Genomic DNA, 22,982 nt, shown 5'->3' on the forward strand with positions numbered 1-22,982 from the left:
TCAGTGAACAGTGTTTAATCATTGCAATGGAAATATTAGTTACGCATTTTCATTTTTAGAGTAAATCTCTAGGCAAAGCAGGGGAGACAGTTATAGAACAGAGTGGGAATGTTAACCAACTTTGACAAGTACAGGCAACAAGTTGGCAGGCAAAGAGGAAGAAATGGAATAGTGGTGTTATTCTCTTAAACTAGGAAGTCCAGATACTGTCTCTAGTTGAAAGAATAAGACAGATTTAGGAGTTAGATTTTTTAAGTGAACAAGGTAACCAACAAAAGAGTTAAAAATAGTGATACAACCAAATGGAGGAGGGAGGAAAACCAAGGGGATAGCAGGAAGTCAGCAGAAAATGCCTCATGTCATCAAGTTAAGAAATAGTAAGAAAAACATATTATTAGGAAAAATGGAGTTAACCTCTAAACAGACATGTAAAAGTTTTTGCCTCTGGGTTGGGAAAGCAAAAGTTGAGAAGGGTGGATGGGGATTTACTGCTTTTCATTATATGTCCTTTTGTACTGGTTGATTTTCCTAAATCTCTTACATGCATGTATTACTTTGATTAAAAGTTAAAACTTATTAAAAATGAATTTACTGCAATTAAAAAAAAAAAGAGTGTTGATCAGAGTGAGAGAAAATAATTGACACCAGGGAAAGGAAATATAGATATGAGACTGATGAGGTTAAGTAAAAATCCTGAATTTGAAATGCAAGTATCGGTATGAACATACATCGGTATGTTATTCTTTTTAATAAATTTATTTATTTTCGGCTGAGTTGGATCTTTGTTGCTGCTCGGGGGCTTTCTCTAGTTGCAGCGAGCGGGGGCTACTCTTCGTTGCGGTGTGCGGGCTTCTTGTTGCGGTGGCTTCTCTTGTTGCGGAGCACGGGCTCTAGGCGCGCGGGCTTCAGTAGTTGTGGCACGCGGGCTCAGTAGTTGTGGCTCGTGGGCTCTAGAGCGCAGGCTCAGTAGTTGTGGCACACGGGCTTAGTTGCTCCAGGGCATGTGCGATCTTCCTGGACCAGGGATCGAACCCGTGTCCTTTACACTGGCAGGCGGATTCTTATCCACTGCACCACAAGGGAAGTCCCTACCTTGCATATTCTTGAAGGTGGCCAAGGAAATCACCCTTTGTTCTCATTCCTGTGGGATGAGCTATACATGGAGATGGCAGAAGCAGGATGACCCTGCTTTATGCTTTCACCATACTGAGGTGTTTCAAAATAAGTGATCTGAATAAACATTCAAAAGCAACTTTTTCCAACATCAACTTAGTGCAGTTATTTGAGGTGGGGGTGGAAGGCCACAGAGGACCATGATGTCAGACTCCAGAACACAACTTTCTTCCCCCTAACATGATTTAAAACTCAAACCATCTTCACATGCCTTTCTGAGGCCAGAACAACAATCCTGGGCTCTTGGCCAGAACCAACCCCCCACCTTTTCAGCACCAGTGTCTTTCCTCTCACTTCTTTAAAGAATGGAGAAGAGAGGAAAAACCTGGAAAACATTATGCACCTTTGACAAAAGTAAACTAGAAACATACTGTGTCAATTTCTCACAGACACTGTAGTCAGAACCTCACTTTATTTTCAGATGTGTGGGAGGGTCTTCTGTTAGATGCTCAGTCCAGCACAGCAGGGAGAAAACAGGATACACTGTAACTAGGTTGTAAATAGATTTAAACCCCCTGGGTCACCCTGCCTTTAATTTCCTAATGCCCTGCCCCACAACGGAATGACAGGGCCAATATCCTCAATCTCAGAGGTTTGCAAAATTTCCTTCTTCACACAACTCTGGAATTCCTTATGTGCACAGACTAAATAGAAACAAAACCAAATTCATGACAAAGGACTTTTTTAAAACTTGAAATAAAACAAGCATTTTTCTGAACAGGAAGAGTAACAGACACAAAGAAAGCCACTCAAATTGTTTTCTTCACATGCTGAGCTTCATAGCTGTCCCTCACACTTATTCCTGATCCACGGTGCCCTTTTCATTAAGTTGCTTGTGGATTTGAATCCACTTTGATTCCCATCCTTTCCATAAAACCTTCAGTCTCTCTTGAGAACCAAGGTCTAGGCTGAAGAAGTTGCAGTTAGAAACAAAAGTGAGTTAATACCAGGCAGAAAGTATTAAGTAAAGCCTGCTAAACTTTCTTCATGCCTTCTTTCTCGTAACGCTTGCATGACCCTCTGAGGGAGCTGCTCTTATTTCCTCCATTTCACAGTTGAAGAAACCAAAGTTTCAAGGGGCTACAACTAGTAAGAGACTCAGCTATGACTGGAACAAATTTCTGTTTTACTCCGAAGCTGAAGCCTGTAATCACCGTGATAAACCTTTTACCAGGAAGCTTTGGAAGGGACTTAGCTATTTATGTTAAAAGTAGGGCTTCCCCGGTGGCACAGTGGTTGAGAGTCCGCCTGCCGATGCAGGGGACGTGGGTTCGTGCCCCGGTCCGGGAGTATCCCACATGCCGCGGAGCGGCTAGGCCCGTGAGCCATGGCCGCTGAGCCTGCGCGTCCGGAGCCTGTGCTCTGCAACGGGAGAGGCCACAACAGTGAGAGGCCTGCATACTGAAAAAAAAAAAAAAAAAAAAAAAAAGGGCAAAGGACCTGAATAAACATTTTTCCAAAGAAGACATACGAATGGCCAACAGGTACAAGAAAAGGTGTTCAACAGCACTAATCATCAGGGAACAGCAAATCAAAGCCACAATGAGCTACCACCTCACAGCTGTAGGAATGGCTGTTATCAAAAAGATAAGAGATAAGTGCTGTTGAGGATGTGGAGAAAAGGGAATCCTTGTAGATGGTTGGTGGGAATGTAAATTGGTGCAGCCATTACGTGCCAAAACAGTACAGAGGATCCTTGAAAAATTAAAATAGAAGTGCTATATGATCCAGCAATCCCACTTCTGAGTATATATCCAAAGGAAATGAAATCACCATTTCAAAAAGATATCTGCATCCCCATGTTCACTGCAGCATTATTACAATAGCCAAGACATGGAAACAACCTAAGTGTTCATCAGTGGATGAATGGATAAAGAAAATGTGATACACACACACACACACACACACACACACACACACACACACACACACACTGGAATATTATTCAACCGTAGAAAGAAGAAATTCCTGCCATTTGCTACAACATGGATGAAACTTGAAGGCATTATGCTAAGTGAAGTAAATCAGACAGAACAAGACAACTAGCATATGCTCTCACTTATATGTGGAATCTTAAAAAAAATCTTTCAAAAATCATAGGAACAGAGAGTAAATTTGTGATTGTTGAGCTTGTGGGGGAAGAAATGAGGTGAAAGTGGTCAAAGGTACAAGTGTTCAGTTATAAGGCGAATAAGTTCTGGGGATGTAACGTACAGCATGGTGACTATAGTTAACAATATGTGAAAGTTGCTAAGAGAGCAGATTTTAACACACTCACACAAAGGTAACTGTGAGGTGACGGATGTGTAACTAACCTTACTGTGGTAATCATTTTGCAATATATGTGTATATCAAATCATCACGTCGAGAATAGATCATTGCTTATCTTTGCTAATAAAATCATGCAAATATTCCAAAAAAATTCATCACGTTGTACACCATAACCTTACACAATGTTGTATGTCAATTATATCTCAATAAAACTGGAAAAAGATAAACTCATTCAAGTTAAAAAAAAAAAAAAAAGATATCCAAAATGGAACTTGTGCTTTTGACCCTTAATGTGCTCTTCCCCAGTCCTGTAAAAGTCACCACCATCCACCCAGCTGCTCAAATCAAAAGCAAGTCCTCCCAACTGTGACCTTCAACATTTATCCTTACTGTGACCTACTCTCCCTACTTCCACTGGCTGCTGGTCTGTGTGTGTCTGTGTGTGTGTGTGCATCAGTGGGTTCCATGTGTTACATTTGTTATTCATGCAGGGAAATTGTTTTGTCTTTCAGTATGTGAGTTCCAGTTTTCCTTTTAAAGCCGTTTCTTCAGGGGTGGGCCCTAATTACCAAACTGCTTTTATTGCTCTCAGTCTCAAAACAAAACAGACAATCTTAGTCCTGCCTTGACCACAAGCGTCTTGAAGGAGTTTGTCTCTTCTCTTACCCCCTACTTCCTTCCAAGTCACTGACTATTCCACCCATGCAGTACCCTACTCACACTATTCTTGTTAAGGCCACCAATAAGCTCCTAATTACCAGATCCAGAGGATTATCTGTAGGTAAAGTATGATTATCCTAATCATATTGGACCTCTCTGCTCATTGGAAATCGCTGGACTTTCCTGCTGCTGTGGGTCCTGCAGCCCCCGTGGGTCCTGAGGCCCCTGCACCTTGCATTGCTCCCACCTCTCTGGCTGAAAGGGGTCAGACTTCTTTGGTGACTCTCCTTCAGACTTCACCCTTAACCCTCCTCTCTTCTCAGTTTATACCAGTGGTTCTCAAACTTCTCTTTTTCAAGAACACCTTCAAAAATATGTTGAAAGCTATGAGACACTCTTTCCTGAAAAAAAAAAAATTGCCTATGTTCATGGATATGCAATATTTTAAGTAATTTCAGGGTTCCCTCACACCCTGAAGGCAAGTTTGACCCCCTGCTCTACTTTTTCAGCCTGGGGGATGCCAACAATTCCCTGAGCTTCAAGGGTCACCATATGTTGATGGTTTTCAAATGTGTACCTTGAACAGCAATTCTTCTCCAAAACCCTAATCTCATATCCTCTATATCCAACTAAAATATCTCTGTTTATCCCAAAGCACCTATGCTCAATGTATCCCAACCTAGCCTGAATATTTGGCAGTCCCTGTCTGATTTCTCCTCCCAGTGGATGACATCGCCATGCATCCCAATCACCAAAAAGAAACCTGCTCTTCCTCTCCCTCCTCTGGCAACTTCCCAGGCTCAAGCCCTTCTTATCTCTTACTTGGATTACTGGAGGAGTCTTCTATTTGGTCTGCCTCTTTCCCACATTGCCCTCTTCCAAGCCACCCTCTACACTGCAGCTACATTTATCTTTATGGACCGCTGCACTGCTCATGGCAGTACCTCCCCAAGTGTGTTTCCAAAAATACAGTCTGTGTGATGTAATTGGTGTTATAGGAACAAGAAAAGTTATCATGGTCAATTAAGTTGGAGAAAAGAGTAAAAATTAGTTAGGTTTAATTACCTCTCAGAATCTTCAACATGCTAAAACACATTTTGGAGCGCCACCTGGGGGGTGTGAAATAAAGCTTTTGTCAAGCATTCTGGCAACAAAAGCCTAGGGTTCTTTGGATTATACTTTGGATAGGACTGGCCTACAAGTTGACATTTCATTTCCTTGTCTATCTTTTCTTCCAATTTCCAGCTGCTCTTCTTGATAATGTCGACAATGGGAGGACAGCAGTGTTGTACTCTGGATTCAGGAAGACCAAGGTTTAAATTTCAGCCCAAGACTTTTGGTCAAATTATTTAATCTCTCAGAACATGGGCTGGCTGGTCTCCATGTGCCCCTCACGAGGCTTACCTCTATAGGCTGCGCCATCCAGGCGTCCCTGTCCTCTGGCTTCCAGTTGGTTTTGGCCAGTGGAAACCAGTGGTGGGAGCCCAGTGAGTGGAGCAGTGGGAGAAGAGAGAACAGGGTATTCAATTCCCCCACCCCGACCTCCCTGCCCTGTTGTAATGCAGTGTTTTGGCCCTCTGACCCTCTCCTGGCTCCAGCTGTCTCCTGTCTGGGTCAGTCTCTCCCCCTCCTTCCCTTTAGACCCTGGGGTGATAGAGGCTTCCAGCTGTTGCTAATCCCCCGTGGTTTCATCATCACTTGTTAGTTCCTTTAACTCTGTTCACACCTCTGTAAATAGTCTATTCCTTAAATAGTCTACTCCTTAAACTCTCTTCAATTAACCCCCCTGAGTATACCATCTGTTTCCTGCTGGATCCCTGACAGTATAGAACTTTAGTCTCCTTACAAAATGGGGATTGTGACACCCGCCTCACGGGGCTATTGAGAGCATTCGGTGAAAGTACATAAGTGTGTAAAGTCCCAGCACAGAGCCTGGCAGGCAGCAGTGCTTGCTAAAGCAGAGAGGACTTCCCTGGTCCTGCTTCCTCTGCCTGCCTCCCAGATAGCCACATACATGGGAATCTTCCTGCTCCCTTGCCAGTGACCCAGGCTGAGATGGGTAAAGGGAAATAGTGCCAAGCCCCGGTCTGAAAATGCAAAGCTGCCACAGGGACCCAGGTTCCACTCAGCAGCCACAGAGCAGGGCTGACCTGCAGGTCCCATTACCCGGCTCTGGAACAGAGAGGGTCCTAATAACTGAAACAGTGAGGGTCAGGGTGCCTATGTGCTCAGCAGTCCTCTGGGAAGAAAGCTGCTTCTGTACTGGTCCCAGATGGCCTGTGTCCCCACACTGGCCAATTGTTTCCCAAGGAGGAAATTCTTCCAGTTCCAAATCTATTCCCTGTCCCCCATTAAAGTGATTAAAGTGGCCTTGAATGGGGGATGCTCTTTGGAAGGGGAGGTCACTTGAACTAGGTTTCCAGTACATTTCCCAAGATGCATAAATTGGGAAAATTTTAAAGGAGTGATAGTAGAAATAATATCTTAGAGAAGATTTAGTGAGTCTGCAGGTAAGTGAACTGTTTCACTTCAAATCTAGTCACGCTGAGCCCTCATAAAGGAAATTCATGTATTGGGTATGTTGAGCAAGAGAAGCCCAGCTTGTGGCACGTAATCAGAATGCAACTTAATTTTGTTTGCTACCATCTCTTTAAATGGTTTCAGTGGGAGAATTCTTCCCATGCCTCTTGAAAACTTAGGGAGTTGTTCTGATCACTCTTAAAACCCCATAGAACACAGAAACAAATTCAGAAATAAAATCATACAGTACGTTATGCAACATTCAAGCTTTACTCAAAGGCAAGCCTCCTCCCCACTCCAGGAGTTCTCAGAGAGAAATTCTCTACCAGGACTACAGTACATCCCGTGGCAGAGGTGCCAGCTGCAGGAACTTTGAACCCTCCCAAAACCCTGGGGCCTGAAAGATTTCAAATGCAAAACTTCTCCTAGCATCACGGGGCCCCCATATTGGTCTGCCGCAAGGTGATATGACTGGAGGAATGGCTCCGGTGCCAAAATGAGGACACAGAAACAAAAGCTGAGCAAGGAGAGGAGGTGGGACTCTGCATGGAGGGTGAGCAAGGAAGGTTTCATGGCCCTCTTCCCCTGTGGCTCTTTGCCTTCCCAAAGCAGGGCCAAGTGCCCCCAAGACACTGAGACTTTCCCAGGGCTAAGGAGGATCCGGCTTGGATAGCACAGGATGCCCTAATTTCAAGCAGTCCACCAGTAGGAGAAAGGGGGTTTTAAGTCTCAACAACCCATAGTGAATGCAAGTTTGGGGGGTGGGGTAAAAAAGGAGAGGGTGTCACAGGGCAGCTGTCAAATTAAATGTCTCTATCCTCCAGGCCACTCTCCAGGACTCTCTACGGTATGCTGACAGGCTGAGGCATAGCTCCAGAAGCTTATTTGGACAACTGCAGATCTGCAGAGATGGTGAAACTGCAAGTCTAAGCATATCTCCCTGGGTCAGGTAGGACACAAGTAGGTCATGAATGGCATCCAAACACCTGGGCTACAGCTATTTGGGAAGTAGGGTGTGAAGGAAGCCCTAGGCCAAGGTTGGCCTGAGTATATTTTCTAGACTTAGGGTTGAGAGGGCTGTGGTCACAGCCGCTCCATTTGATGCCACCCTTTTCAACACACCCCCACCAGACCCACTACCTAGGGCCCCTACTGTGGCAGGCAGAATAATGATGCCTCAAAGATGTTCACGTCTTAATCCACCAGACCACATACTATATTACCTCACAAGGCAAAAGGGACTTGCGAATGTGATTAAATTAAGGATCTTAAGTTAGGGAGGTTTTCCTGCATAATCCAGGTAGATGGGCCCAAAATTATCACATGGGTCTTTATAGGAGGGAGGCAGGTATGTCAGAGTCAGAGAAGGAGATGTAACAACAGAAGCAGTGGTCAGAGTGATGCATTTACTGGCTTTGAAGAGGAAAGGGGGGCACAAGCCAAGGAATGTGGGCAGTCTCTGGAAGCTAGAAAGGCAAGGATTCTCCCCTACAGCCTCCAGAAAGAATGCAGCCTTGACAACACCTTGACTTTAACCAGTGAAACTGATGTCAGACTTTTGACCTCCAGAACTATAACATAATTTGTGTTGTTTTAAGCCACTATTTTTTTTTAGTAAATTGTTACAGCAGCAACATGGGAAACTATAAATGTGGCAAGAGAATATTGAGATGATTCTTTCAGGATCCTAAAGCACCAGTCAAAAATAATCTTAATGAGACCACAACTCCCCACCTCACCCCTGTCCAATGATACCATTTTTACTGCAGGAGATCCCCCTTCCAAATCTGGAAGTTTCAGGGCTGTTCACATCCAGACTTTAGTCTCTATCAGGAACACCATACTGTGTCTCAGCAGTGGGCATAGCTGTCCCTCTTCATGGGCTGATTCCCAATTCTGGAGTGGATGTATTTTTGATACGAGGAAGGGTCCCCTTTTGGAGAGAAAGCCCCTGATGGAGGATTCTCCCTCGCCAATGATGGCATTCATTCAAAGATAATGGTGACTCATTGGGTGGTAGTGGGAATAAATGGCCAGTCTTCATAATTTCTGTATGAGAAACATCGGCAAGTGCTAAATAGTATTCAAGTATCCCTGGAGGAAGAGATTAGGAATTAGAAATACTAGGGTTAAAAAGACACCCCAGCCTAGGGCTTCCCTGGTGGCACAGTGATTGAGAGTTCGCCTGCTGATGCAGGGGACACGGGTTCGTGCCCCGGTCCGGGAGGATCCCACATGCCACGGAGCGGTTGGGCCCGTGAGCCATGGCCATTGAGCCTGCGCGTCTGGAGCCTGTGCTCTGCAACGGGAGAGGCCACAACAGTGAGAGGCCCGCGTACTGCAAAAACAAACAAACAAAAAAAGACACCCCAGCCTAACATCAGTACTCAATGTTAATATTATTAGAACTATGTATTATAATTAACTTTATTATACAATTTTTGGTTTTCTCTGAAGTTAATAATTGCCTTGGTTTTGTTTGTTTCGTTTTCTAGGTAACCATCACTTTTTAATTTTCAAACTCTGGTACTGAAGTATAAATTTCTCAAGATGTTCAAACACATGAGGAAATTGCCCTGCTTTATTTTTTTCTTGGTTACATGCCTTCTGAGTCCCTCCAGCCTCCCACTCCCCTCTGAACTGGTTCCCCTCTAGGCTGACCACAAGGGCTCTTCTGCTGGATTAGCTCTATTTTGGGGTTACGAGTACTAAATTGGCTGAGAGGTACCCTAAAGGAAACAGCCTTGGAGTATGTGCTGGTTCAGATTTTTTTCCTGAAGAGACTTTATAGCCCCAATTCATACAAGGAACATTCTCAGTCATATTGGACTTAACACCAACCCCCAATCAACCTCCCACATTTTTAAACTGTTAGTGTGTCCCACATTTTTAAACTGTAAATCTGACAAACAAAGATGGCTAGCAGGATCTCAAGGTGGAGATAAGTGAACACACACCTGAGAAGAAGAAGCTGTTAATAGTGCCAGGATAGTAGCCCTGGCCCCTAGTATACAAGGAGGCTTGAGGTCACACTAGTCCCTGGCCGGTCACCTGGAGGGGCAAGTGTTCTAGAGACTTTGACTGAAGAAGGGAGCCACAGTACCAACTGCATTCTGGACGCCAGATAAAGAAATGGGAGCTATGGATGAAAAATGACGATGTCATGTTGAATAATCTTTTCCCTAGTTTCCTAATTTCTTAGCCAATTGTCCTAGAGCATGTGTTCTCAAATGAAGGTGACAAAATCTTAGATGTTACAATGGTTCGTGGCAGCAACATGATCAATCAATTATCAGTACATAAACAGATATACAGTATATCTGTGATATTAAAATTTTATGGGGGGCTTCCCTGGTGGCGCAGTGGTTGAGAGTCTGCCTGCCGATGCAGGGGAAACGGGTTCGTGTCCCGGTCCGGGAAGATCCCACATGCCGCGGAGCGGCTAGGCCCGTGAGCCATGGCCGCTGAGCCTGCGGAGAAGGGTGACTTGGAAAATTCACTAAAAAAGTTCCTTAGGAGGGAAATAGCAAAAATAATTTTTTTTTAAGGTTGAGAAATGCTCTTCTAGAGAAAGTTGGTTTTGACTACTGGTCTCTTCAGAGTGTATTTTTAAATATATTTTATTCGATTATTAAAATTTGAGTGAAATGGAAAAGTGGATTGTTTCCTGTTGTGTTCATGGCTGGAAAACTAATTCCTACAAAGCCTGCATCATATCAGGACCCATTAATAGTATGGCACAGGAAGCAAAGGTAGAAACAAGGAACCCAGGGTTACCTATTAGTAATTGTCCAGGTTTATAAAAATTAGAGAGTGAGGGGACACCTTGTATATGAAATTTTCACCCAGGCGTAAGATAGGGATGGTTTGTACTTGCTTCCAGGACCAACTTGGTGGTGAGGCTACTTGTGTTCATAGCAGTTGCCTGGAATAACATCTCAGTGCTAATGAATGGACTTCCATTATAAGTTTGCATTCTTAATGCCGTAACGACTCTAATAATCAACTATTCCACCATCTTTGAAAATACTATAGTGAAAATTGACTGAGAATAATTCGAATAGCCTCAGATATCAGAGGCAAACTTGGGAGCCCTGTGGTAAAACATTGGGTACCTTGAATCTATCAATTGTTCGAAGAAAGAGGTCAGACTGCTCAAACCACAGATCCAGCATCTGGGCTGGGAGTGACTGGGATAGAAAGTGGGATTTAAGTGGGCCCAGCTGGATAACTATTGTTCTACTTGATGAATGCTTTTAAAGAATAGCTCCAGGACTTCCCTAGTGGTCCAGTGGTTAAGACTCTGCGCTTCCAAGGCCGGAGCTGTGGGCTCGATCCCTGGTCGAGACACTAGGATCCCACATAACATGCGGCTGGGGAAAAAAAAAAGAAAGAAAAGGATAGAGCCTGCAAAAAGAAGCTCCCAATTTTCATTCTCACATTATTTCAGATTCCAAATGCAGAGGATCTGAATGTGTACAGCCCTCTTAAGTTTTTGTTCTGTTCGTGAGAGGAATTGATGATAATGATGAATCTTTCCTCCCATCTTCTGTTCCTCCGCCCCTAGCTCAGTGTTGGTTCTATCACCTGAGCTGCAGCAGGAGCCTCAGATGAGGCTGGGCTTCCCGGAAGTGCTTGCAGCTGAAGTCACCACGTCACTGAGCAGGTTTTGCTGGAGGGAGAATGACATGTGAGTACACCAATGACGGTCTCCATACACGCAGGCCTGTGGGCAGTCAGAAACACAGACCCTGCCGTGTAACTTCTAAAATAATTAGAAACCAAACTGCCCTGGCGGGATGAACACTGACATGTGTGGGAAGGTCAGGTAGGCCCAGTACTTGCTGGCTCCGTGGGGACGGCTCCACCTCTTCTGGCCCCAGAGGAACCTGATCTCCCAGCGGATAGGACTGTGAATCCACTGCTGGACTTAGCAACGTGGAAGAGGTTTCAGTGGTGACCTGGGACAAATCCTGAATGGAGTGGATGGGAGGGAGAATGAGGGGAGAAGGAATTGGAGACGGTGAGAACTGACTACTTTTTCAAGTATTTTGATGCAAAAATGAGTAAAGAAATGTGACAGTAGTTGGGGCAGAGGGAGAGCTGGGATCAGGAGAAGATGGAAAATGGAAGAGATAATTGTTCAGTTGTATGCTCATGGAGAGTGGCAGGGGCCAGGCTGATGATGTCAGCTGTAATGGATGATCAATCAATTCGATGGAAGGCTTCAATGGAGTTGAAAGATTGCTGAGTTGGGACATGACAGGCAGAAAGTTGGAAAGTTATAGTTGAGATGATGAAGAGCCCAGACACTATCTTAAACCCACAGAAAGGTATCCTGCAGAGGGATGCAGGATACTGCCAGAGTGAGGGAGCCTTATTAAATTCTGCTGAGAAGGCTTCTAGTTCCATGGAGGACCATGAGGGTAAGGGCCTGCTGTGTGGATGGCTGGGTAGCAACCCTGGAACACCTAGGTCCCCAAGGACCTGGGAAACGGCCACAGTGTCAGCCCTGGGCTGCCTATCTCAGGACTTCCATGTAGGAGAGAAAAATCTTCTCTCACTTAGGTTACTGTTATTTTGGTTCTCAGTTCTTTGCAGCTGAACCTAATTCTAACTAATATAAATAAGTAATTTTAAAAAGCCTGTGTAGCAAAATTACAAAATTATATGTTAGATAAAACAGAATTGGGGGCTAAAAGTAATGAGCAGTGAGAAAGAAGGGCAATACCTGATAATAAAAGGAGCATTTTGCCTCCCCCAAAATCGTGAACTTAAAGGCATTTATTAACATAGTATGTTATATAAATATGTATATGTATTTAAATAGACTTCATTTTTTAGAGCAGTTTTATGTTTACAGAAAATTGAATTTACCCCCCTACCTCCACACATGCATAGCCTCCCCTATTATCAACATCCCTCACCAAAGTGGTACATTAGTTCCAATCAATGAACCTATGCTGACACATCATTATTACCCAGAGTCCATAGTTCACATTAGGATTCACTCTTGGTGGTGTACATTCTATGGGTTTGGACAAATGTATAATGACATGTATTTACCATTACAGTATCATGCAGAACAGTTTCAGTGCCTAAAAATCCTCTGCTCCACCTGTTCATCCCTCCCTCTCCTCTAACTCCAGTCAACTATTTATTATTTTACTATCTCCGTAGTTTTGCCTTTTCTATAATGTCATATAGTTGGACTCATCCAGTAGATAGCCTTTTCAGATCTGGCTTCTTTTACTTAGTATTAAGCATTTAAATATGCTTGATGTCTTTTCATGGCTTGATAGCTCATTTCTTTTTAATGAGGAACATTTTTCTGTTGTTTGGATGTACCACAACTTATTTATTCATTCACCTACTATAAAACATCTTGGTTGGTTCCAGGTTTTGGTAATTATGTATAAAGCTGTTATAATATCCATGTGCAGGTTTTTGTGTGAACATAAGTTTTAACTCCTTTGGGTAAGTACCAAGGAGTGTGACTGCTGGATTTTTATGGTAGGAATATGATTATAAAAAACCACCAAACTGTCTTCCAAATTGGTTGTACCATTTTGCATTCCTACCAGCAATGAATGAGAGTTCCAGTTACTTCACATCCTCACCAGCATTTTGGTGTTGTCAGTGTTCTGGATTTGGGCCATTCTAATAGATGTGTAGTGGTACCCCTTTGTTGTTTTAATTTGCACCTCTCTGATGACATATGATGTGGCCCATCTTTTCATATACTTACTTGCCATCCTTATATCGTCTTCAGTGAGGTGTCTGTTAAAGTCTTTGGCCCATTTTTAAACCAAGTTGTTTGTGTTCTTATTGCTGAGTTTTAAAAGTTCTTTATATATTTTGGATAACAGTCCTTTTTCAGACTGTATTTTGAAAAGCCTGTGGCTTGTCTTTTCATTCTTTTGGCAGTGTCTTTCACAGAAAAGAACTTTTTAATTTTAATGAAGTCCAGCTTATCTTTCTTTCATGGATTGCGCCTTTAATGTTGCATCGAAAAAGTCATCACCAAACCCAAGATCATCTATATTTTCTCCTATGTTATCTTTTAAGAGTTTCACAGTTTTGGGACTTCCCTGGCAGTCCAGTGGTTAAGACTCTGAGCTTCCACTGCAAGGGGCAAGGGTTCGATCCCTGGTTGGGGAACTAAGATCCCATGTGCCGTACGGCATGGCCAAAAACAGCCAAAAAAACGGTTTCACAGTTTTGCATTTTATATTTAGGTCTGTGATCCATCTTGAGTTAATTCTTATAAAGAGTATAAGGTCTGAGCCTAGATTCTTTTGTTTTATGTGGATGTCCAATTGTTCTAGCAGCATTTGCTGAAAACACTCTCTGCTCCATTGTTTTGTCTTTGCTACTTTGTCAAAGATCAGTTGACTATATTTATGGGGGTCTGTATCTGGGCTCTTTATTCTGTTCCATTGATCTATTTGTCTTCTTTTTTTTTCCTTTTTTTTTTGCCAATACACACTGACATGATTACCATAGCCTTATAGCATATCTTGAAGTCGGGTGGTATCCATCCTCCAAATTTGTTCTTCTCTTTCAATATTGTGCATGTTATATTTTAATATACTCCTATCAGACATGATAGCTCAAATGGACTAAAAAATTAGTACTAAATAAACAGAGTATAAATATACAAAGAGTGACCATGTATTATGTCCTAAAGTTTATTCCTACTGGCAGACAACAGAATCTACTCAAGCTAATTTAAGCAGAAAAGAACTAATAAGATATTAGGTACCTCCTTGATCCTCCAAGAGGGCCAGAGAGCCAGGCTTGTAGACCATGTAGCTGGCACTGAAGTGGTCAGGGCCCCACTGGTCAGGGCACAACCAGGAAAAATGCCTAACCACATCATGGACCGCCCCAGCTGAAACTTAACAGCCATCACCTCTGCCACCTGCACTCTGCACTTTGGACAGTAGGGGGAAGATGCCAGTCAGTGCTCCCTGCATGAGGTTCAAGTCTGGTTCAGCATGTCTTCTTGGGGGAAGCTAGTTAGATAAATTCTCTCCACACTCGGAAAGTCACCAGCCCAGACAGTTCACAGATAAGCTCTCCCAAAACTTTATAGGATAAATAAGCTCTTACATGTTTTTTCAGAGAATAGAAAAATAGGGAAAATACCCAATTTATTTTATGAGACTAGTACAACTTTGATATCCAAATAATTAAGAAAATAAAATTATAAGCCAATCTCTCTTATGAATTAAAAAAATTAAATTAAAAAATTTTTGTCAAGTTTAACACTATATTAAGAAACAAACAAAAAACTAATAACATTTATCATGACCAAGTAGGGCCTTTGGGGAACACCAGGCTGAGAGAAGTAGCCTAGTGTATAATTAAGACAGCAGTTTCTGGAGCCAGTGTGTCTGCTACTTCCTAGCTGTGTGACCTTGGGCAATTTGCCTAACCTCTCTGTGCCTTGGTTTTCTTACCTGCGAAATGAATGTGATAATAGTTCCTACCTCATAGGATTTTTATGCAGACTATATGAGTGATATAAGTCAAGAACTTAGAAAAGAGCCTCAATTAGTTTTCATTATCTCATCAAATGCAGTGGATACAGTGCCAAATAAAGAAAGATGAGACACAAGACTGGCATCAGAAGCAGATACTGGCCAAAGATGACAACCAATCAGAAATCTCTTATCCCTGATGCCCAGATGCCAACCTAGGAGGACAAAGGGTGCCACTCTGGGATGGGTAGAACCCAGAATTAACTGTGTTTTGAACATAAAGTGACAAAGAAATTATTGAATTGGACTGAATTTCCCTGAATGGGAGCAATCAGATTTTTGCATTAGGCAGAATAGGGGCTCAGAGTCCGAATTCAAAAACACGGTTACATTTTAGCGCTCCTGAGTCAAGGCTGTGAACAGGGCCAGCTGCATAATTTGCAGGGCCCAGTGCAAGATAAAAACGCAAGGCTCCTTGTTCAAAAAGCAGGAATAATATGCTGTTAAACGTCCTAAAAACATAATGCTTTTTCCTTTCTTCCAAGGTCTCTCTCTCAACTTGCTATGGTACTTTTAATTTGCTATTTCATGTCATTCAAGTAAAGAAAAATTAAAAATTTAAATTATTAGCATGAATTTTACCATACATCTTTATATTGCACAATGGCAGTTTTAAATGCAAATTTAAGAACATTTAACTCATATGTGAAATCACTGAAATCACCCTATTCATGTTTCAAAGCTCACACATGAATGTGTATTTTGTTCTTACCAGGACAGCGGAAATGCTGCACAAAACAAACTTAACTGGCTTTATTTCACTGCATGATACACACATATTCTACCAACACTCTTCACCTTACTAAGTAAGGAAGGACTTAAAGCAAAGGAACTATGGATTGCCCTAACTTTCCTTTTCCTTCTATAACAAGCAGCATTCATAACATTCCTTATATTCACTTCAAGTCTTGCTGAAGATCCATGCATCATGCGCCCATCAGAAGCCATGGGAAGGAGTGTTATAAGAAGGTTCAGTGTGGAAAGAAAACATGGAGGGTAACACTTCCCTTAGGGAAAACTGCTTTGAGGGAGTAATGGAGGTGGGAGCCACACTGAAGAGAGTAGAGCTGTGAAGGGGAGGTGAGGAAATAGGGACAGCAAATATTAACAAATCGTAATTGGCTCTGAAGAATAGGAAAGGGCAGCACCTAGAGAGTTATGTAGGGTTTTGAGGAACGATTTGGTTTTTTGTTTTTTGTTTTTTTATAAATTTATTTATTTTATTTTTGGCTGCATTGAGTCTTCATTGCTGCACACGGGCTTTCTCTAATTGTGGCGAGCGGGGGCTACTCTTCGTTGTGGTGCGCAGGCTTCTCATTGCGGTGGCTTCTCCTATTGTGGAGCATGGGCACTAGGGCACGCAGGCTTCAGTAGTTGTGACACGCGGGCTCAGTAATTGTGGCTCGCGGGCCTAGCTGCTCCGTGGCATGTGGGATCTTCCCGGACCAGGGATCGAACCTGTGTTCCCTGCAATGGCAGGCGGATTCTCAACCACTGTGCCACCAGGGAAGCCCTGTTTTTTTAAATATTATTTTTAAAATTAAAACAGTTAATTAAATTTTTTTAACTTTGTTTTAATACTCCCATCTGAATCTTAAGTCATTTAACACAGTTTTCCAGAGCATATCATTTTCATTTCCAGTTAAGTTGTTTGAGATACAGCATTTTTAAATCTGTGGATGATGCTGTTACTGTAAATTTTTAAAAATGTTTGTTACTTTTTTTTTGAGACATAGTTCATTTACAATCTTTTTTAAATTTTTAATTATTTTTTATTTTTTAATTTTCTGGCTGTACCGTGTGGCTTGTGGGATCTTAGATCCCCTACGCCGTGGAAGCATAGAGTCCTATCCACTGGACCACCAGGGAATTCCCTACAATATTATACTAATTTCAAGTGTACAGCATGGTGATTCAGAATTTTTATGGATGATACTGATTAAAGTTATTATAAAATATTGGCTATATTCCCTGTGATGTGCAATTACCCTTTTAGCTTATTTATTTTATACATAGTAGTTTGTACCTCTTAATCCCCTACCCCTATTTTATCCCTCCCCTATCCCTTTCCCCGCTGGTAATCACTAGTTTCTTCTCTATATCTGTGAGTCTGTTTCTGTTCTGTTATATTCATTCGTTTTATTTTTTAGATTCCACATATAAGTGATGACATACAGTATTTGTCTTTCTCCATCTGACTTATATCACTAAGTATAATACCCACCAGGTCTATTTGTGTTGTTCCAAATGGCAAAATTTAATTCTTCTCTATAGCTGAGTAGTACTGCAATTTTTTAAAACTGAAGTTTAGTTACAGTGTTGTGTTAGTTTCAGGTATACAGTAAAGTGATTCAGTTATATACATATATATTTTTTTCATATTCTTTTCCATTATAGGTTATTACAAGATATTGAATATAGTTCCCTGTGTATGCAGTAGGTCCTTGTTTTTTATCGCTTTTATATATAGTAGTGTGTATATGTTAACCCCAAACTCCTAATTTATCCCTCCCTGTCCTTCCTCCTTTGGTGACCATAAATTTATTTTCTATCTGTGAGTCTATTTCTATTTTGTAAATAAGTGCATTTGTATCATTTTTTTAGATTCCACATATAAGTGATATCATATGATACTTGTCTTTGTCTGACTTACTTCACTTAGTATGATAATCCCTAGGTCTATCCATGTTGCTGCAAATGGCATTATTTCATTCTTTTTTATGGCTGAGTAATATTCCATTGTATATATATACCACATCTTGTCTATCCATTCATCTGTTGATGGACGTTTAGGTTGCTACCACGTCTTAGCTTTTGTAAATAGTGTTGCTATTAACATTGGGGTGCATGTATCTTTTCGAATTAGAGTTTTTGTCTTTTCCAGATATATGCCCAGGAGTGGGATTGCTGGATCATATGGTAACTCTATTTTTAGTTTTATAAGGAACCTCCATACTGTACTCCATAGTGGATGTACCAATTTACATTTCCACCAACAGTGTAGGAGGGTTCTCTTTTCTCCACACGCTCTCCAGCATTTATTATTTGTCAACTTTTTGATTATGGCCATTCTGACCAGGGTGAGGTGATACCTCATTGTAATTTTGATTTGCATTTCTCTAATAATTAGCAATGTGGAGCATCTTTTCATGTGCTGGTGGGCCACCTGTATGTCTTCTTTGGAGGAATGTCTGTTTCAGTCTTCTGCCCATTTTTTGATTGGGTTTTTTGTTTTTTGATATTGAGCTGTTTGAGCTGTGGTATATTTTGGAAATTAAGCTCTTGTCAGTCACATCATTTGCAAATATTTTCTCCCATTCAGTAGGTGGTCTTTTCATTTTGTTGATGGTTTCCTTTGCTGTGCAAAAGCTTTTAAGTTTAATTAGGTCCCATTTGTTTATTTGTCCTTGTGTTTTCTTTGCATTAGAAAACATATCCCAAAAATATTGCTATGATTTATGTCAAAGAGTGTTCTGCCCACATTTTCTTCTATGATTTTTATGGTTTCAGGTCTTACATTTTGTCTTTAATCCATTTTGAGTTTACTTTTGTATATGGTGTGAGAAAATATTCTAATTTCATTCTTTTACATGTAGCTGTCCTGTTTTCCCAGCACCATTTATGGAAGAGACAGTCTTTTCCCCATGTGTATTCTTGCCTCCTTTGTCGTAGATTAATTGACCACAAATGTGTGGGTTTATTTCTGGGTTCTCTATTCTGTTCCATTGATCTATGTGTCTGTTTTTGTGCCAGTACCATACTGTTTTGATTACTGTAGCCTTGTAGCATAATCTGAAGTCATAGAGCATGATTCCTCCAGCTCTGTTCTTCTTTCTCAAGATTGTTTTTGTTATTCAGGGTCTTTTGTGTTTCCATTCAAATTTTAAAATTATTTGCTCTAATTCTGTGAAAAATGCCCGTGGTATTTTAATAGGGATTGTACTGAATCTGTAGATTGCCTTGGGCAGTATGGTCATTTTAACAATATTAATTCTTCCAGTCCATGAACACAGTTTATCCTTCTATCTGTTTATGTCATCTTCAATCTTTTTCATCAGTGTCTTATTGTTTTCTGAGTATAGATCTTTTACTTCCTTAGTTAGAATTATCCCTAGGTATTTTATTCTTTTTGATGTGATGGTAAATGGGATTGTTTCCTTAATTTCTCTTTTGGATAGTTTGTTGTTAGTGTATAGAAATGCAACAGATTTTGTATATTGATTTGGCATACTGCAACTTTATTGAATTCAAAGATGAGCTCTAGTAGTTTTTTGGTGACCTCTTTAGTATTTTCTATGTATAGTATCATGTCATCTGCAAGCAGTGATGGTTTTACTTCTTTCTTTCCAATTTGGATTGCTTTTATTTATTTTTCTTCTCTGATTGATGTGGCTAGGACTTCCAAAACTATGTTGAATAAAAGTGGCAAAAGTGGACATCCTTGTTTTGTTCCTGATCTTAGAGGAAATGCTTTTGGCTTTTCACCATTGAGTATGATGTTAGCTGTGGGTTTGTCATATATGGCCTTTATTATGTTGAAGCATGTTCCCTCTGTGCCCATTTCCTGGAGAGTTTTTATTAGAAATGAATGTTGAATTTTGTCAAAAGCTTTTTCTGCATCTACTGAGATTATCATATGGTTTTTATTCTTCAATTTGTTAATGTGGTATTTGGTCGATTTGTGATATTGAACAATCCTTGTATCCCTGAGATAAATCCCACTTGATCATGGTGTATGATCCTTTTAATGTATTGTTGGAGTCAGTCTGCTAATATTTTGTTAAGGATTTTTGCATCTATGTTCCTCAGTGATATTGGCTTTTCTTTTTTTTGTGTGTGATATCTTTGGTTTTGGTATCAGGGTGATGGTGGACTCATAGAATGAGTTCAGAAGTGTTCCTTCCTCTGCAATATTTTGGAATAGTTTAAGAAGACTAGGTGTTAATTCTTCTCTAAATGTTTGGTAGAATTCACCTGTAAGGTCATCAGGTCCTGGACTTTTGTTTATTGTGAGTTTTTAAAATCACTGATTCAATTTCATTACTGGTAATTGGTCTGTTCATATTTTCTATTTCTTCCTGGTTCAATCTTGGGAGAGTGTACATTTCTAGGAATTTGTCCATTTCTTCTAGGTTGTCTATTTTATTGCTGTACAGTTGCTAATAGTAGTCTCTTATGATCCTTTGTATTTCTGTAGTGTTGGTTGTAACTTCTCCTTTTTCATTTCTGATTTTGATTTGGGCCCTCTCTCTCTTTTTCTTGATGAACCTGGTCAAAGGTTTATCAATTTTGTTTATATTTTCAAAGAACCAGCTCTTAGTTTCATTGATCTTTTTTATTGTTTTTTTAGTCTCTATTTCATTTATTTCTGCTCTGAAATTTATGATTTATTTCCTTCTACTAACTTTGGGTTTTGTTTGTTCTTCTTTTTCTAGTTCCTTTTGGTATAAGGTTAGGTTTTTATTTGAGATTTTTCTTATTTCCTGAGAGTGGCTTGTATCACTACAAAATTCCCTCTTAGAACTGCTTTTGCTGTGTCCTGTGAATTTTTTATTGTAGTGTTTTCATTTTCATTTGTCTGCAGGTATTTTTTTTTATTTCTGCTTTGATTTCTTCAGTGATCCATTGGTTGTTTACTAGCATATTGTTTGGCCTTCACATGTTTGTGGGTTTTTTTCTTGTAGTTGATTTCTAGTCTTATAGCATTGTGTTCGGAAAAGATCCTTGATATGATTTCAATTTTCAATACATACTTGAAAAGAATGTGTATTCTGCTGCTTTTGGACGGAATGCTCTATAAATATCAATTAGGTCCATTTGGTCTAATGTGTCATTTAAACCCCTGTTTCCTTTTTGATTTTCAGTCTGGATGATTTGTCCATTGATGTAGATGGTGTTAAATTCCCCTACTATTATTGTGTTACTGTCAGTTTCTTCCTTTATGTCTGTTAATATTTTCTTTATGTATTTTGGTGGTCATATGTTGGCTGTATCTATATTTACAATTGTTGTATCTTCTTCTTGGATTGATCCCTTGATCACTATGCAATGTCCTGCTTTGTCTCTTGTTACAGTCTTTGTTTTAAAGTATATTTTGTCTGATATAAGTATTGCTACTCCAGCTTTGTTTTGATTTCCATTTGCATGGGATACCTATTTCTATCCCCTCACTTTCAGGCTGTGTGTGTCTTTAGATCTGAAGTGAGTCTCATGTAGGCAGGGTCTTGTTTTTGTATCCATCAGCCACTCTATGTTTTTTGACTGGAGCATTTAGTTCATTTACATTTAATGATAGATATGTACTTATTTTCATTTTGTTAATTTTTAGGTTGTTTTGTAGTCCTTTTTTTGTCCCTTTCATCTTTTGTTCTCTTCCCTTATGATTTGATAACTATCTTTACCATTATGTTTGGATTCCTTTCTCTTTTTATAGATTTTTGGTTTGTGGTTACCATGAGGTTTACATATAGTAATCGCTATATATGTGATCATTTCAAGTTGCTGATCTCTTAATTTCAAATGCATTTTAACCACCCTGCATTTTTACTTCCCTCCTGCCACAATAACTGTTTCTGACATCATATTTTACATCTTTTTCTTTTGTGTATCTCTTAACTGCTTGTTGCAGATATAGATAATTTTGCTACTTTTGTCTTTTAACCTTCCTATTAGTTTTGTACTTGGTTGGCTTACTATCTTTACTGTGTATTTGCCTTTATCAATGAGCTTTTTCCTTTCATAATTTTCATGTTTCTAGCTGTGGCCTTTTCTTTTTCATTTAGAGAAGTCCCTTTAACATTTCTTGTAATGCTGGTTTGGTGGTGCTGAACTCTTTTAGCTTTTGCTTGTCTGTAAAGTTTTTGATCTCTGCACCAAATCTGAATGAAAGCCTTGCCAGGTAGAGTATTCTTGATTGCAGGTTTTTCCCTTTCATTACTAAATATGTTGTGCCACTCATTTCTGGCCTGTTGAGTTTCTGCTGAAAAGTCAGTTTATAGCCCTATAGGAGTTACCTTGTACATAACTTGTTGCTTTTCTCTTGCTGCTTTTAATATTCTCTCTTTATCTTTAATTTTTGCCATTTTAATTACAATATGTCTTGGTGTGTTCCTCTTTGGGTTGATCATGGATGGACTGTCTGTGCTTCCTGGACCTGGATGTCTGTTTTCTTTCCCAGGTTAGGGAAGTTTTCATCTATTATGTCTTCAAATATGCTCTCTGCCCCTTTCTCTTTCTCTTCTCCTTCTGGGACCCCTATAATGCAAATGTTAGTATGCCTGATGTCTCTGAGATCTCTAAAAATGTCCTTATTTATTTTTATTCCTTTTCTCACTCAGCTTCAGTTATTTTCATTACTCTGTCTTCCAGCTCACTGATCTGTTCTTCTGTATCTTCTAATCTACTGTTGATTCCTTTTAGTGTTCTGTTTTTTTTTTATCTCAACTATTGTATTCTTCAGCTCTGTTTGGTTCTCTTTATATCTTCTAACTCTTTGTTGAACTTCTCACTGTGTTCATCCATTCTTCTCCCAAGTTCTTTGATCATCTTTATGACCATTACCTTGAACTCTATTGAGTAGATTGCCTATTTCCACTTCACTTAGTTCTTCTGGGGTTTATCTTGTTCTTCCATTTGAAACATGTTCCTCTGTTGCCTCATTTTGCCTAATTCATTATATTTATTTTTATGTATTTGGTAGGTTAATTATGTTTCCTGACCTTGGAGAGGTAGCCTTTTGTAGGAAATGCTCTATGCATCCCAGCAGCACATTCCTTTCTGGTCACCAGAGCTATATGCTCCAGGGGTGCTCTC

General features: G+C 40.4%; 1 long non-coding RNA gene across 1 annotated transcript in view; it reads right to left on the reverse strand.

Moving 5' to 3' along the window:
* Positions 1 to 11,040: 11,040 nt before the first annotated feature.
* Positions 11,041 to 22,982, reverse strand: part of LOC113624298 (uncharacterized) — a 28,343-nt gene continuing 16,401 nt past the window's right edge. The window contains exon 2 of the long non-coding RNA XR_003434292.1: positions 11,041 to 11,296. This is a non-coding gene — a long non-coding RNA (uncharacterized LOC113624298). The remainder of the gene's footprint in view (positions 11,297 to 22,982) is intronic.

Source organism: Aethalodelphis obliquidens, unplaced genomic scaffold (assembly GCF_003676395.1).
Source record: "Aethalodelphis obliquidens isolate GAN/ISIS:26980383/991018 unplaced genomic scaffold, ASM367639v1 scaffold13, whole genome shotgun sequence".
Classification (NCBI taxonomy): Eukaryota; Metazoa; Chordata; class Mammalia; order Artiodactyla; family Delphinidae; genus Aethalodelphis; species Aethalodelphis obliquidens.